Below are 14,816 nucleotides of genomic sequence, written 5' to 3' on the forward strand. Positions count from 1 at the left end.
CCTGACAGGCAGGTGCATTGTGTGACCCATGAGAGCGGCAAAATAGCAAGACTGTACAACGGCGAAGGGATAAAATCAGGCCAAATCTTTTTTGACAGCAGCTGGCAGGGCAAGGGTTGGCATGGCATTGGGTCCCAGGATAATTTCATCATTCCACAAGTTGATGGAATGGATCTACTGAATTTGGACCACGCCAAACTCGTTCTATGAGAGTCGGTCAGTGTTGAACCTTGCTGTGGTGCAAACCAAGCAAGCAAGGTCTCACTGGGCAACTGGGGTGCAGAGTCCTACCAAGCAGATACCCCAATATCAAGCTTGGGGGTGCCGTGGCCAAACCTTCCTTCAGGCCCCTTACGGCCCCTCCCATACCATGTTCATCCTACCCAATGCTATTTCCACCCTCATACAAACAACATTCTTCACCTAGCAAAGGAAATACATAATTTCACTGAGCGAAAAGTGTGTGTAGGGGGGAAGCCCCCAACCAAGTGTAATTCAGGTTGAGAGAGGTAAATTCATTTCTGGGCCTGTCAACCAGCAACCCCAAATTGCTCAGTGAAGGCTCTGGGTGGGCAGAAAGCTCTCAAGACAAAATGGCCCTGAACTCCAGGGACAGCTGCCTCATACAGGCTTTCCCCTGCCCACTGCAGCAAGGGCTCATGGGACAGCTTTTTCCCATGAGCCTATCACACAGAGAAGATACTGGGCAAAACCCTGCCCAGTATTTTGCTGCAAACTATGGGCCACAGCATCACTGGGCAAAGGCGTCCCATGCTTATTGGGTATGGAACGGAGCTTCGATTCACTGTCCTTTATTGTGTGTTTATCTGATTATAGTTTAATCTGTTGTTCATTGTTCATTGATTATAGTTTAATCTGCTGTTCATTCATGTTGTTCATTGCTTTTGGGGCTTTGGGCCAAAAAACAGTATCCATATCATCAACAATAATATAGAAAATTAAAGCAAGCTATTGTACTGTATAGCACGAATCCTTATTGTTAGTCAGGGGCGGCTTGTCTTCGGCTGCATAGGTGATCAAGGTTTATCCCTTGATATTGTGCTCATGTTTTCCTCCCCATCATCTGCAAATTAGCCGTAGATGTATTGGCTTGCGGGTTGGACCAAGTTGTTTCTGTCATTTGCAAACTGGCTGTAGATATATTATGGGCCGAACAGAGTTTAAGATTAGATAAGTGAGAAACTGAGAGAAACAGAAGTTGACAGATTCATCCATCCCAAGCCAGTTCTGTGAGTGTTCGAGGCTTTCAGGGGCAGTTGGCATTTGCCCAAGTAGACAACTTGCAACTGAGAGCATACAAGACTTTGAATGGCTCAAAGGGGCTCTGCTGTTGCAGCAGAAGTGATCTCTTCAGGGAGCTGGTGACCAATGAAGCCCTTTGTAGGAGGACCAAGCCTGAACTGTGTAAGCTCCATGTCATGAATGAGTTGGCTGACTGGATAAAGGACCCCCATCTTATCTTATACCCTTTGGCTTCTGTGAGGCTGGGGAAATGGGAGTATTGCAGGGGTACTGAGCCAGAGGATTGTGCCCTCTAGTTGGGAAGACTCCAAATAGAGTTCTGGTGGTTGTCCCCCTGAGGTAATAGCCTGAATCAAATCCTCATCTAAGTCATGCGATGCACACTGGAAGGTCTTAAGGTCATGGCCCCTAGTTGGACTGGATTGGAGTTGTAGAAGAAGAGTTTGGATTTGATATCCCGCTTTATCACTACCCGAAGGAGTCTCAAAGCGGCTAACAATCTCCTTTCCCTTCCTCCCCCACAACAAACACTCTGTGAGGTGAGTGAGGCTGAGAGACTTCAAAGAAGTGTGACTAGCCCAAGGTCACCCAGCAGCTGCAGGAGGAGGAGCGGGGAATCAAACCCAGTTCACCAGATTACGAGTCCACCACTCTTAACCACTACACCACACTGGCTCTCTGTAGTACAAGAACATCTGGAGGGCTATAGGTTCCCCATTCTGGCTCTAAATTAACCCTTCAATTGCTTATTTAGGGCAAAAATGTAGATTTGAATTTGGCTTCTGGTCTGTAGCCCTGCACTTGGCTATAACATATCCTGCAAATTCCTGAAACTTAGTTGTTTCCCATCCCAAAGTTTGTGTGTGTGCACCAGAGAGTAATGTTGATGAAATGTGTGAAGTGCATGTGGAAGTCTATTAATAAGGTCATGCGGTTGAAGTGAAGGGAATAGAGATGTTCAGCACTTGGCCCAGAGCCCTACTCTCAAGCCAACAGCTGCTGCGGCTGCTGTTGCCTTTTCATCAATATCCTCCAATGTGAATTTTCACATTCCATGCAAAATTAGCCTTCGGAATGTCACCAACTTCATTAGGAGGCATTCTAAGCCTCCTGAAATGGCGTAGGAAGTCAAAACTTTGAGGGCACCAAACCATGTAAGGTGAATTTATGAGAACAATGAATATTTATTCTCCTGACCTCACATTTCATGATCCTGAGTCTTTGGGTATTGGTCTCTATGGACCTTCAAGGCATCTGCTATGGATCTCGGACATCTGTCATTGTAGGATTTTTATAGCAGAAACAATAAACCTCTGCCATGAACGCCAGAGAACTCTCTCCCCAAAACTGCAAGGGATCTTTATATTTATTTCCCCGATTGTTAAAAACGATTAACTGCCATAAACCTTTAATTCAAAACGAACACACAAGCAAATATGTATTACATTTACAACCCTGCTCTTCCTGAAAACTCAGACTGGCAACGTGCAAGTTGCAGGACATCTTTACAGTACTTTTGGCATATTTTTTTAACTTACTCAATGCCTGGTCAATGAGGATATTTAGAAGGGAAACTCTGGATCATGATCTATTAGAAGGTTCTGAGCTCAGGTTGCCAGGCAAATGCCAGTTTGTTTAAATCTGGACTACAACTCCATCTCCTGACAATTGGCTGTGTCAGCTAGGGCTTATGGGTTCAGGAGAGACAATGCATTGAAAGTGAATGTAGCTGCTGTAACTCCCATGGTGTTCTACTGGTTCCCTATTTCTCATTTACTACCTGTTTAGGGGCAAAAGGAGTGCCCCGCAGGCCACAGCAAGGATGAGGTAGGACACAAGTGAGGGAAATTAGACAGGAAGCCCAGTTAGTGTTTTGAACAGCTTCTCAGAGATGCCATATTATGGAGAGAATCCCACAGACAGCTCATATCTCCACCATGGAGAGCGTCAAAGCTTCAGTCAAGCCGTTAAGTGACCGTAGCTCATTGGTTGTCAAGGCTTTGGGAAAGCTATTCCTCCCCCGGTTGCAGCAAGCGCAGAGAAAACAAGGCAGAGTCCTTTTAATGAGTTTTATTCAATAGCGAGAGACAGAAGAACACAACAAGCCTCAGCAATGGTGTTGCTCCAAACTGGGCTCCTTGTCCCTCCTTCCTAGCAACAGCACCTTCCCTTATGGTGGCCACCCATGGTCCTATGTCTCTGATTCTGTTGTTCCTGCACTCTTAATGAACGCTGAGTTCTGGGAGAAGGGGGATCAGAAATACTTTTCAGTGACAATGTGTCATCTGGCTGCCCTGCCACAGTTCCTGCCCCCTTCTTCTAACACTGCTCATCTTCTCCATTCGTCTCTCTCTGAGCTGGGACTTTCCTCAAACCCCTGCTGTAAATCCAGGCTGCCTCCCTCTTCAGCGTCAGGAGAAGGGTGTGTGTGATCTCCACCATTCCTCCTCCTCCATCTCATCGATCCCTGACATTCGTGGAGCATCTGCCTTGTATGCAAGATGCCCTGGCTTTAATCTCCAAGTAAGGCTGGAAATGTACCCTGACTGAGCCATTGCCGCTCAGAGTGGTCAGTACTGAGATGGAAGGAGACCAATGGTACCCTTGTATGTTCTTAAATTGGTGCCAGGGGTCAGAACCAAGGGAACGCGGCAAGTGTAAGAACAACCCTGAGCCAACAAAGATGATAATGTCCCAGGTAAAATCACAGCAGGAACAGCAAGCCTTCTTCATGCTGTGTAGTGGGAATCATTTCACTATCTAGGGAGTGTCAGGCATCAGGGAATCTGACCCCTCCCTTGGTAGGCTGCCAGGGATAGATAAATAAAATAAAAACAGACAATAAAAGCTCTTACCAAGTCTTTTATTCAATAGTCACAGAGAGAGGCTGAGAAATGCTGCCTCTTGGAATAATGGCATTGCTCCGAGTAATCTCCAGCCCCTTCCCTTCTCAACAGCACCCCCCCTTTATGATGGCTGCTTAAGGTCAATTGCCTCTTAGCTCTTTGCTCTCCTACTTTCACTGCTCAGCGGGTTCTGGGAGAAGGGGGTCTGGAATGCTTTATAGTGATAACGTGTCAGCCAGCTGCTCTGGCTCTGCTTCTTCCTCCTCCTCTTCCCCCATGATTTCCCAGCTTTGCCCCTCTTCTGTCTCTGAGCTGTGACCTTCTGCAAACCACTGTTGTAAATCTACACTGTCTTCCTCTTCTCTGGAAGGTTCAGGAGATGGTGGCGGAGGTGATCTTCACCATTCCTCCGCAGTCCAGTCCTTGACAGGAAGATGCTTTAATCTTTGGAACTGTGCTTTCTATAGAGGGCATCAGTGCACAGAGCTGTGGGCTCCTATTTTCCCACCCACCCTCATCCTAATAGCTCCAGACAGTGGAGCATTGCCAAGCCAGCAACAAACATCATGATAGTGCATTTGTCTTCTTCCCTCTTTGGTCTTTGGTCCTCTGTGAGCTATCATTTGTTATGGGATCCAATGATCCAAGCGCTGGTCTGAAGGTCCATGATACAGTTCTAGTGCTAGAGCTAATCAAATGTGGCCCCAAAGACTGGAAGAGCACAGAGGAAGAGCAGAATGGAAGTGTCTTACATTACTTAAGACCATATGCAAAAATCTGATGTACAATTCATCAAAAGTGTGCGATGGGTTTTAATAGGTAGGAGAGGATATGTTAATTGCAATCTATCCCTCCAGGCACTCGTGTGTGGGGGTTTAACATACAAAGAGATCAGCTTACTGCTTTGTTTAAAACACGGGGCTGAGTAGAGTTTAAAGTCCCATCTTTAACAGAAACATTCAGGGGTCAGCAAACTTTTTCAGCAGGGGGCTGGTCCACTGTCCCTCAGACCTTGTGGGGGGCCGGACTATATTTTGAAAATAAAAATAAAAATGAACGAATTCCTATGCCCCACAAATAACCCAGAGATGCATTTTAAATAAAAGCACACACACACATTCTACTCATGTAAAAACACCAGGCAGGCCCCACAAATAACCCAGAGATGCATTTTAAATAAAAGGACACATTCTACTCATGTCAAAACGCTGATTCCCGGACCATCCACAGGCCGGATTTAGAAGGCAATTGGGCCAGATCCGGTCCCCAGGCCTTAGTTTGCCTACCCATGCATTAGAAGTATAGGAATTTGTCTGTGAAACCTTTTAATTAATTAAGCCCAGCTGCAAAGCAAGCTGTCTCCCCCTTTCTTACCCCACTTAACAAAAAAACCAGACAACAAACTGAGAAGTAATTTTAAAATAAATTTACTTACCCATTGTCCTGCATTCATTCTCAGCAGTAAAATAAATGTTGGCAAAATACTTATATTTACATTAAAAGCAGCCTCAGGCATGTGCCTGAGCTGGAGCAGTTGGATGTGTGTCTGTTGCCATTGCTGGATGAAGAGGCGGTGAAAGGGAAAGAAAGGAGCAGAAAATACTATATGCTCCTCCCCACTCAGGAGAGATGGGGAAATGACATCACACAGAGCCCAATTACTTTTCTATGGTCTGGGACTGCCTATCAGCAATACAGCTCTGTGTTGTTAACCCCTTCAGATGCTAACTAGCAATAATATCCATTGTTAGAATCGGCTGCTTGTTGCTATTATTACCATCCATCTGTCTCGGGAGACAAAGGAAGAGTACACCTTCAGGGGTAAGGCCAAATCACTGGAGAGTTACAGTGCCTGCTGTGACTGTGGAGACTGATACAGGAGAGAATTGTTTTATTGCAGGCAGGGCACAGAAAGCCATTGGTCCAGTATATCTGAAGGAGTGTCTCCACCCCCATTGTTCTACCCGGACACTGAGGTCCAGCACCGAGGGCCTTCTGGCCATTCCCTCACTGTGAGAAGCCAAGTTACAGGGAACCAGGCAGAGGGCCTTCTCGGTAGTGACACCTTCCTTGTGGAACACCCTCCCACCAGATGTCAAAGAGAACAACAACTACCAGACTTTTAGAAGACATCTGTTTAGGGAAGCTTTTAATGTTTGATGTATTACGGTATTTTAATATTTTGTTGGAAGCCACCCAGAGTGGCTGGGGAAGCCCAGCCAGATGGGTGGGGTATAAATAAATAAATAATAATTATAATTATTATTATTATTATCCAGTTTTGCAGCTACAGGCGCAACACAACATTTCTTCTCTTTGCCATCCTCCCAGCGGTCATTCCTCCTCTGATCACTCCTGTGGATACAGGACCTGACTATCTTTCTCCGGGCACTAATTTGGGCTGCTAATCTCCCACAATAAGAACATAAGAAAAGCTGCACAAGACCATCTAATCGAGCAACCTGGTATCACAAACGACCAGTCAGATGCCTGTGGGGACCCTGCAAGCAGGACTGACTGCAACACCACTCCCCCCCCACAGCAAACTTGTGGATTCAAGAGTTTGTTGCTTTCTAAAAACCCTTGGTCTCCTCCAGAATCCAAATGGAAAGAATCTAACTACTGTATTTTTTGCTCTATAAGACTCACTTTTTCCCTCCTAAAAAGTAAGGGGACATGTGTGTGTGTCTTATGGAGTGAATGCAGCTATCACAGAAGCCAGAAAAGCAAGAGGGATTGCTGCTTTCACTGCGCAGCTATCCCTCTTGCTGTTCTGGCTTCTGAGATTCAGAATTTTTTTTTCTTGTTTTCCTCCTCCAAAAACTAGGTGCGTCTTGAGGTCTGGTGCATCTCATAGAGCGAAAAATACGGTATTTAAATTCAATATAAGAAAGAGGCAGAAACGCAAGATGGCATAGAAATAAAAATACACAGTCATTTTTGGCTAATTCATTTCTGGCTGATGCACTTCCTAAATTCAGTAACTTACAAGTAGCGTATCTTTAGCTGACAGGCAAACAACCTGGGACCCATTGTCTGGAAGAGAAAACAGAGTTCCTTCAGGCACACGGAGACAGAAGACATATGAGGGCTACACCATTTTCTGGCATTTTCCAGGAGCAAGGATAATTGACAGAAGAAGAAATATCCAATTAGATCGGATTCCGGGGTTTGTCAGGTCCAGTGCTTATGTAGGATGACAATATTAGCACATTCTCTGGCCTGTGGAAGTGGCTTTAAGAGGTGTAAACCTGTTGAGATCACTCTTTTCTCCCCGCCAGATATTCCTGTGTGTATTCAGGCAAAGCTGAAATGCTATGTCTGCTTTGCTGTTATGGATGTTGTAGTCTTTGACAGACATAAGCATTATTAGGGAGAATTTTTAGAGGGGTTTGTTGCTGTGGCTTTCATCACTAGTACATTTTAAGTGTCTGAATTCATCCTAAATTGTACCACATCGATATATTTCTTGTCGGCATAATATGACATCTCAAAATCGTAGCAGTGACAAATGTTACAGACTAGACACTGAAAACTGCCCTGTGATCTTTCGATGAATGGCGGTATAAAAATTTAGTAAATAAAATAAATGGATTGATTCAAAAATATTAACTTTAGAAGGTAAGGTAAGCTGAATTATATTTTGTTTTAAGGAATAGTTACTGAAAGGGATGTTGTATAATAGAATAGAATAGAATATCATTTATTACGGCCATAGGCCCATACAGGTAAAAACAACACATCAATAACAGCTTGTGCCGTAGGGAGGAAAAATAAAAAAAGAAAAAGAAAAAAAGAAAAAAACAATCGCTAAAACACCACTATAACAATAAAATACTATAAAATGGAAAGGCATGCTACGCCTTAATTAGCTTGTAGAGCTCCTTGGCGTCGCTTTTGGGAAAGGACAGCAACTAGGAACCTAGCCACCTTCAGGGTCGTGTGGGTATCCTTGTCCTGCAAGATTTGGGCAAGGTGGAATTTTGGTGGGGTACCCTCTAGTTTCTGTATGATTGATCCCAACAAGTTTACCCGTGGCACATTAAACAAGGGGCAAGTGAACATAATGTGCTGGAGCGACTCCGGCGTCACCTTATCGCATTCGCACGCGGCGGAGGCTTGGCCCTTTGAGAACCTATGTCTCAGGACATTAGAGGGAAAAACGTTAAACCTCGCTTTGGTGAAGGCCAGTCTATGTGCGACAGTCGAAAGGGAGGAGAGGTATGATGGAACGCAGTAAGTTAAAGTGATACCAATGTTCTGGGGCGAACAAACACCACCCCCCAGCGTATAATTTCGCTGTAAATCGATGTCATCCAGTCTTTGGCGGATCAGTCTCTGAGCAGTGATTTGGTCTAGTTTTAGGGAATCTGGGGAGAGATTCCATAACTCAGGAGTTTGGCATGAATTCTACTAGTCCAAAGGCTAGAGAATTCATCTCGCCATAAGCATTGGGCAAGGTAATGGTTTGGTAATCTATGCCACAATGATAACCAGTAATTGAAGACTTGCTTCCACAGGCAAGTTTCTAAGGATGCGACCTTCAATTCTAGTCGCATGGCTGCGTTGCTTACGCACAGGGGGAGCATTAGGAGCCGACGTAGGAATTGGCTTTGCAGAGTCTCAAGGGGAGCAAGATCTGTCATCACGGCCCAGAGCGGGGCAGCATAAGCAAGCACGGCAACCACTTTTGCCTTGAACACCTTTAGGGCCGAGGGAACATGCAAAGCTCCGTCTGAAAAGAAGAATCGGAGGAGCGCATATGACAAGGTTTTGGCCTTATTAAGTAGGTGTTGAATGTGAGCTTTCCACCCCAGATTGTATTGAAAAATAGCTCCTAGGTATTGAAATTTTAGGACTTGCTCTATTTTTGCCCCACCAAGCTTCCATTTGTATAATCTCCGGCTTCTGGAGAAGATCAGGATCTTGGACTTGGCATGGTTGATGGTTAATTGATTGAGTTGACAATACGTGGCAAAGATCTTCAGAGCTCTGTTTAGTCCAACACGTGTATAAGATAGAATTACCGCGTCGTCCGCATATAAAAGGAGTGGGCAGCGGTAATCCGCTAGTCTAGGCGCGTGTGTACTTGGAGATGAGTTGACTAGGGGTGCTCGCATGTCGCTGATGAATAGGTTGAATAGGCAGGGAGCCAATATACATCCTTGGCGCACTCCCTTGTTTATTGGTATCGAATTTGTAAGGTCGCCCGCTGGAGTGAATCTCACTCTGGCAAGGGTACCTTCGTGGAGCTGGCTTATGAGCCATAAGAGTCTTCTATCAATGCCCTGTTTCGCAAGTTTCTCCCAAAGAATATTTCTAGGAACGCTGTCAAAGGCTGCCTTTAGATCTAAGAAGGCAGCACAGAGGTAGCCCCGGGGGGGGGGGAGGAGTACTTCCGAGCCAGATGATAAAGAACTATCGCATGATCGGTTGTAGAGCGTTTAGTTCTGAACCCTGCTTGTTCATGGCCAATCTGGTTAGTCTCATCTACCCATCGCAATAATTTAGTCATCAAAAAGCTGGCATAAATTTTCCCTATGATCGAAAGGAGGCTGATGTTACGGTAGTTTTCCGGCTCCGTTGGAGAACCTTTTTTATGAATTGGTACAATAATGGCCTCCTTCCATGTTTTGGGGATGAGACCGGAAGCGTTGATTACATCGAAGGTTTTGGCCAAGATGCCGGCCCACCATTGTGGGTGTAGTTTGATGGCTTCAGCAGGGATCAGGTCGGGCCCAGGAGCTTTGCCCGGTTTCAGCTGAGCTATTAACTTGGCTATTTCGTCAGGATCGGTGGGAGGCCACATAGGTAGGTGGGTAAACAGGTGCATCAGATGGTCGGAGGGAGCATCTGCCTGTGAGAAGCATTTCTTCAGGAACCGTTCCCATGTCGGTGCAGAGATGACTGCCCTTGGGGAATTCCTCCCCCTTCTGTTAATCAAAGACCAGAATTCCCTGGATCTGTGTGATTTTGAAGCAATAATCAAAGCCTGCCAACGATTATGTTGCCACTCACGCTTGGCAATTATCTGCGTGCGTTTGTAAACTTGCTTGGCTTGTGCATAGCTAGCTGGCAGGGTAGATGCATCAGAGGTCTTGTATGCATTATATATATCACGGAGGCGCTGTCTTGCTTGTTTGCACTGGGAATTATACCAGGGAGCACCGTGAGTATACTCGTTTCGATTTAAATTTTTGGGTGGTAACCTGAAGAAGGACGTAAGATCAGTCATATGATGGTAGAAGCGCTTCAGTACTATGCTATGCTCGTCTGAGGCAGAGCCTATGTTGGGATAGGGCCCGAGGATTTCTTTTTGAAAGAATTCCAGGTACCTTTGAGCCTGTGTCTCCGACCATTTGATTCCTCTTACTTGGAAAGATTCGTTGGTTACCACCTGAGTCGCATGTCTATGAGCCTCCGGCTGCCAGTTCAGGGAAAGCTTAGCAACAAGGGGAAGGTGATCACTAAATTGTACATTCTCGATCTTAAAAGTGGAAATACACTTAAATAGATCCCTAGAGACCAACAGGTAATCGAGGACGCTGTTTGATTTAACGCTCAGGTGAGTGAAGTCCCCTGGAATATCGGGGAGGCATGTGCCATTTAAGGGGACCAAATTCAAACGGATGGCCATTTGATAGAGGAGTACTCCAGCCTCATTTGCTCTGTGGTCCTTAGAAGTTCTCTTCACGATGTGTTCCAGGTCATAATTATCAAGGTTTGGGGTAACCCACCATTTGGCTTTGGTCAACGAGTCCCAATTTGCTGCCGTACGGGCATTAAAATCACCACCAATTATGGCCGGGGTGTTAGGAAACTTAACATAGCATGAGAGCAAATGCTCTTCTAGCGAGCCCCATTTAGAGCCCAATTCAAGGGAAGAACCCCCGGGTGGCAAGTAAACATTTGTAACTAGGAGCGAGATCTTTTCCCCCGCAATCAGCCCGGTGAGGGCGTAGGGAGGCAAGGCCTGTACTAGAGTAAATTTGGAATGTAGGTTGAGGGAGATGCCTATTATTAGGCCCCCTTTAGGGCGGCCTCCTTTCAGGGAGGGGCAGGCAGGGAGTTCTAGAAGCTCAAAGCCATTTAGAACAATTTTTTCTACTTCCCACGATTCTTGGAACAGGATGATATGGAACCGATTGATATACTCCAAGAATTCTGGCTCATGTTTTTTCCCCCTCCAGCCCGCAATGTTCCAGCTGAGGACTGATAGGGGGGAGTTCCTGTTGTGTTCAATTCGCTGTCATTTCGGGGAGAGAAGTGGGTCCTTTGGAGGCAGGGCAGACCCCACAAAAAAGTCAGTTATTTTACTTTGCATGGCAGGCACCTGCTGGAGGTACCTAATCTTGGAGTTGGTAGTGGGGTGTTCAGACTGGGACAACAGAGCGGGTCTCCCGCTGGCTAACCCAAGGGTGGCCACTTCAGTAGGAGGCTCCACAGGATTTGCCGAGACTGCCCCACCGCGAGGTCTGAAGGTCGCCAATGAAACCATTTGATTTATATGTCCGGTCGGGTCTTCAGTCAAATCCGGATCATTTTTTGATGTAGGTGGAACGCTCCCCTGACCTGATGCTAGCGAAGGTACTGGGGATGCTCGACGTACAGATACCGTTTGTATGTCGTGTCTGTGCCGCTCAGGAGAATATGATGACTCCAATTCCGGCATTGATGGATTAGATGGTAAAGAATTGTTTTGGTGGAGGGGACTCTGAATTACACTCTTCAGCGGGGGACTCTTGGAGGGCGAGTCAAAATTTATCAGGAGTTGAGATGAAAGGCCAACTTGTGAGGCAAAACCTGGGTCTGCCAAGCGACGATGGGCTTTGCCCACAGGTGAGGGAGGCATGGGTTTAGGAGCTGGACTGAGGTGTGGAAGTCTTCCTGCTTCCTTAGAACACGACTCCGAAAAGCTGGCATGGTTATCCTGAGAAGTGGGCAGGACTTTTCCGTTCTTCTGGACATATATGAGCTGATGATTAAGTACTTCTAATCTGTCAATTATTTCTTGTTGTTCCCTCGGTGGAAGGTTGCCAAAGGTGGCTAAAAGCTCTCTTTCCTCCGGCGGGGTCAGAGAATTGCATGCGCCAGTGGATTCCTTTAGAGCTCGTGGGGACGTAGGGTAAGTCCAGTTTCGGTACGGATGGGTATCCTCCGGAAGAGGAGGCTCAATATCCCGAGATGCTCCCGACCTCTCCGACAGGGTCCGCTCCGTGCCGTAGTCGGCAAGTAGAAGGGGATGGCTCATGCTATCCATAAAAACTCTTGTTGGGGTGATATCGTACCTAGCCAAGGGTGATTTCTGCCTGATGATAGCTGAAGGGATCCTTGGAGAGTAAAACGCAAGCATCACTCTCTGTTGCCTGAGGTGCTGGTTCAAAGGTAATACTGCAATAAGATCGCATTGTGTGATTTCTATGTTTAGGAGGTTGCTTAGTTGCTTTTTAACCCCTCCCAAGGTGAGCCACCTTGCTGACCCTACCCCGATATTTAGGCAGATTTTCTTAGGTTGCAGGGACAATGCTTGATGTTTCAGTGCAGTATTTAGTTTATATTTAGGGATCTCACTTCCTTTTTTGGTTGAGTGTAAGGTCCTCTGGCACTTCATTTCCCCCGTATCTACAGGTGGTTTAGACATTGACCCGAGGTTGTCAATTTTCTGTTCAAGGCTAGATAACTGGGAGGATAGCACATCAATCTTCTTGAATATGCAATTAAGGGTTCTGACCACAAGATGGAGATGTTCATGTTGTTCTAGTCTAGCGCAGTCCTCGGCACCGGCGTCCTGCACCACCCCCAGTGGGGGGCTCCCTCTTCCTCCGAGCTTGCCGTCTGCAGTTTTAGTCTGGGGTAAAAATAATTCCTCTGGTGTTGACGTTGTTTCTGGAGACGTTAGAGGGTAGAAACGGTTCTGAGTTTTAACCCTATAGCAGTGATCAGTGGGGACACTCCATTTGCCAGACACGGGGGGGTCGGTTTTTGATTGTTTAGTTCTTGGGGAGGGCGAAACCTCGTCACAATCCCTTCGGCGTTTGCCTTGGCCCATCGTTGTGAGTCTTTTAAAATAGCAGTGCTTAGAAGGTAATAAAAGTAGTAAAAATAGAAATACAGCCGGATGTGGGCCGGCGCAAAGCCAGTGAGACAAAGGTTGCTTCCAAGACTGCCGGAGAACACAGTTATCTGCTCGTTAAAGCTAATTTACGATGCAGGCTTTACAGTTATCAGTTATCAGTAATGTGAGCACCTGGCATGGGCTCCAACACCCTGGTGCAATCTTCAGCAAGAGTTTGAAGGGCTGGGAGCCGCAACACAAAGTTTAGGGCGGATTCGAAATGAACTCCGGCAAATGCGTCTTACCTCGTCGCCTCCTTGCTTCTGCCTCACCACTTTCTTTCAGTCTTGAGTGGTCGTGAGACTGTGGAGAGACCCGGCGAGCGAGTGACGGAGGGGCAGAGCAGCGTCAAGGTTGCTGCTGCTCTAGGCAAGTAATTAAAACCAATTGCTGAGCTCCTTTGCCGTGGGAGTCACAGGCTTTCAAGATTAGTGGTGTCGTCTATTGTTCCTTATCTACAAGGCGCTGACTCATCCGGCACTTTCTCTGCTCACAGCTCTACAATCTTCTGCTCTCAAGCTCCGGCTAAAGGAAACAGTTGTAGTTAAGAAAAATAAAATACTGGTCTAAAACGAGTTAAAACGAGATAAAATCAATTAAAAATCAATTAAAACTCAGTTAAAATTTGTGGAGCTCTGGGGCTGACAGCCTAGCCTGCCGCCATCTTGAAAGCCAAGAAAACACAATTATTCTGAACCACAGATGTCAAATGTCTTCAAGGGGGGGCGGGTCCCATCCATTTGGCTTCTGGCACAGAGCCACTTACTTTGTTCCCTTAAAATTTGGAAGGCCTTTGCCTGGTTGTAGTTTAGATGGGAAAGTAGTCTAACATGGGCTAAGGCCAAAGGGATGTTGTACTTCAACAGTATATGGTGTTATTACCAGATACAACCTTTTGAAAGAGATGCACATTGAATCGTGGGTTATTTTAAATGATCCATTTCAACAATGGAATTCCTGGCATATTTCCCACACTTGCCCCATTTTCCAGGCAATAAATCAAGTCTTTCTGAAAAGACAGAACTGAACAAGTGCCTTGTCTATAGTCATTTTCCTTTCATATGACATATAACAATAGTTTTTCTGATAATAGGCACCCAGTCCTAAGTGTTTAAAGCAGGTATAGGCAGGTTGCTCATTTCATCCGCTTTGTTAGTTTTTCTGAAATATTTGGAGTATCGACTTTTCCATTGTTGGTCAGACCCCCACCAAACTCCTACTCTTTGTACAGTTGTACCTGTAGCCCTCTAGATCAGAGGTCAGCAAACTTTTTCAGCAGGGGGTCAGTCCACTGTCCCTCAGAATTTGGGGGGGGGGGCTGGACTATATTTTGAAAAATAAAATAAAATGAACAAATTCCTATGCCCCACAAATAACCCAGAAATGCATTTTCAATAAAAGGACACATTCTACTCATGTAAAAACACGCTGATTCTCGGACTGTCTCCGGGCTGGATTTAGAAGGCGATTGGGCCGGATCCGGCCCCCGGGCCTTAGTTTGCCTACCCATGCTCTAGATATTGTTGCACTCAAAGGAAACCTATGTTAAATACATACCTTCTTGCCGACAACAATCTGAATATCACTGGGGC

Source organism: Podarcis raffonei, chromosome 10 (assembly GCF_027172205.1).
Source record: "Podarcis raffonei isolate rPodRaf1 chromosome 10, rPodRaf1.pri, whole genome shotgun sequence".
NCBI lineage: Eukaryota > Metazoa > Chordata > Lepidosauria > Squamata > Lacertidae > Podarcis > Podarcis raffonei.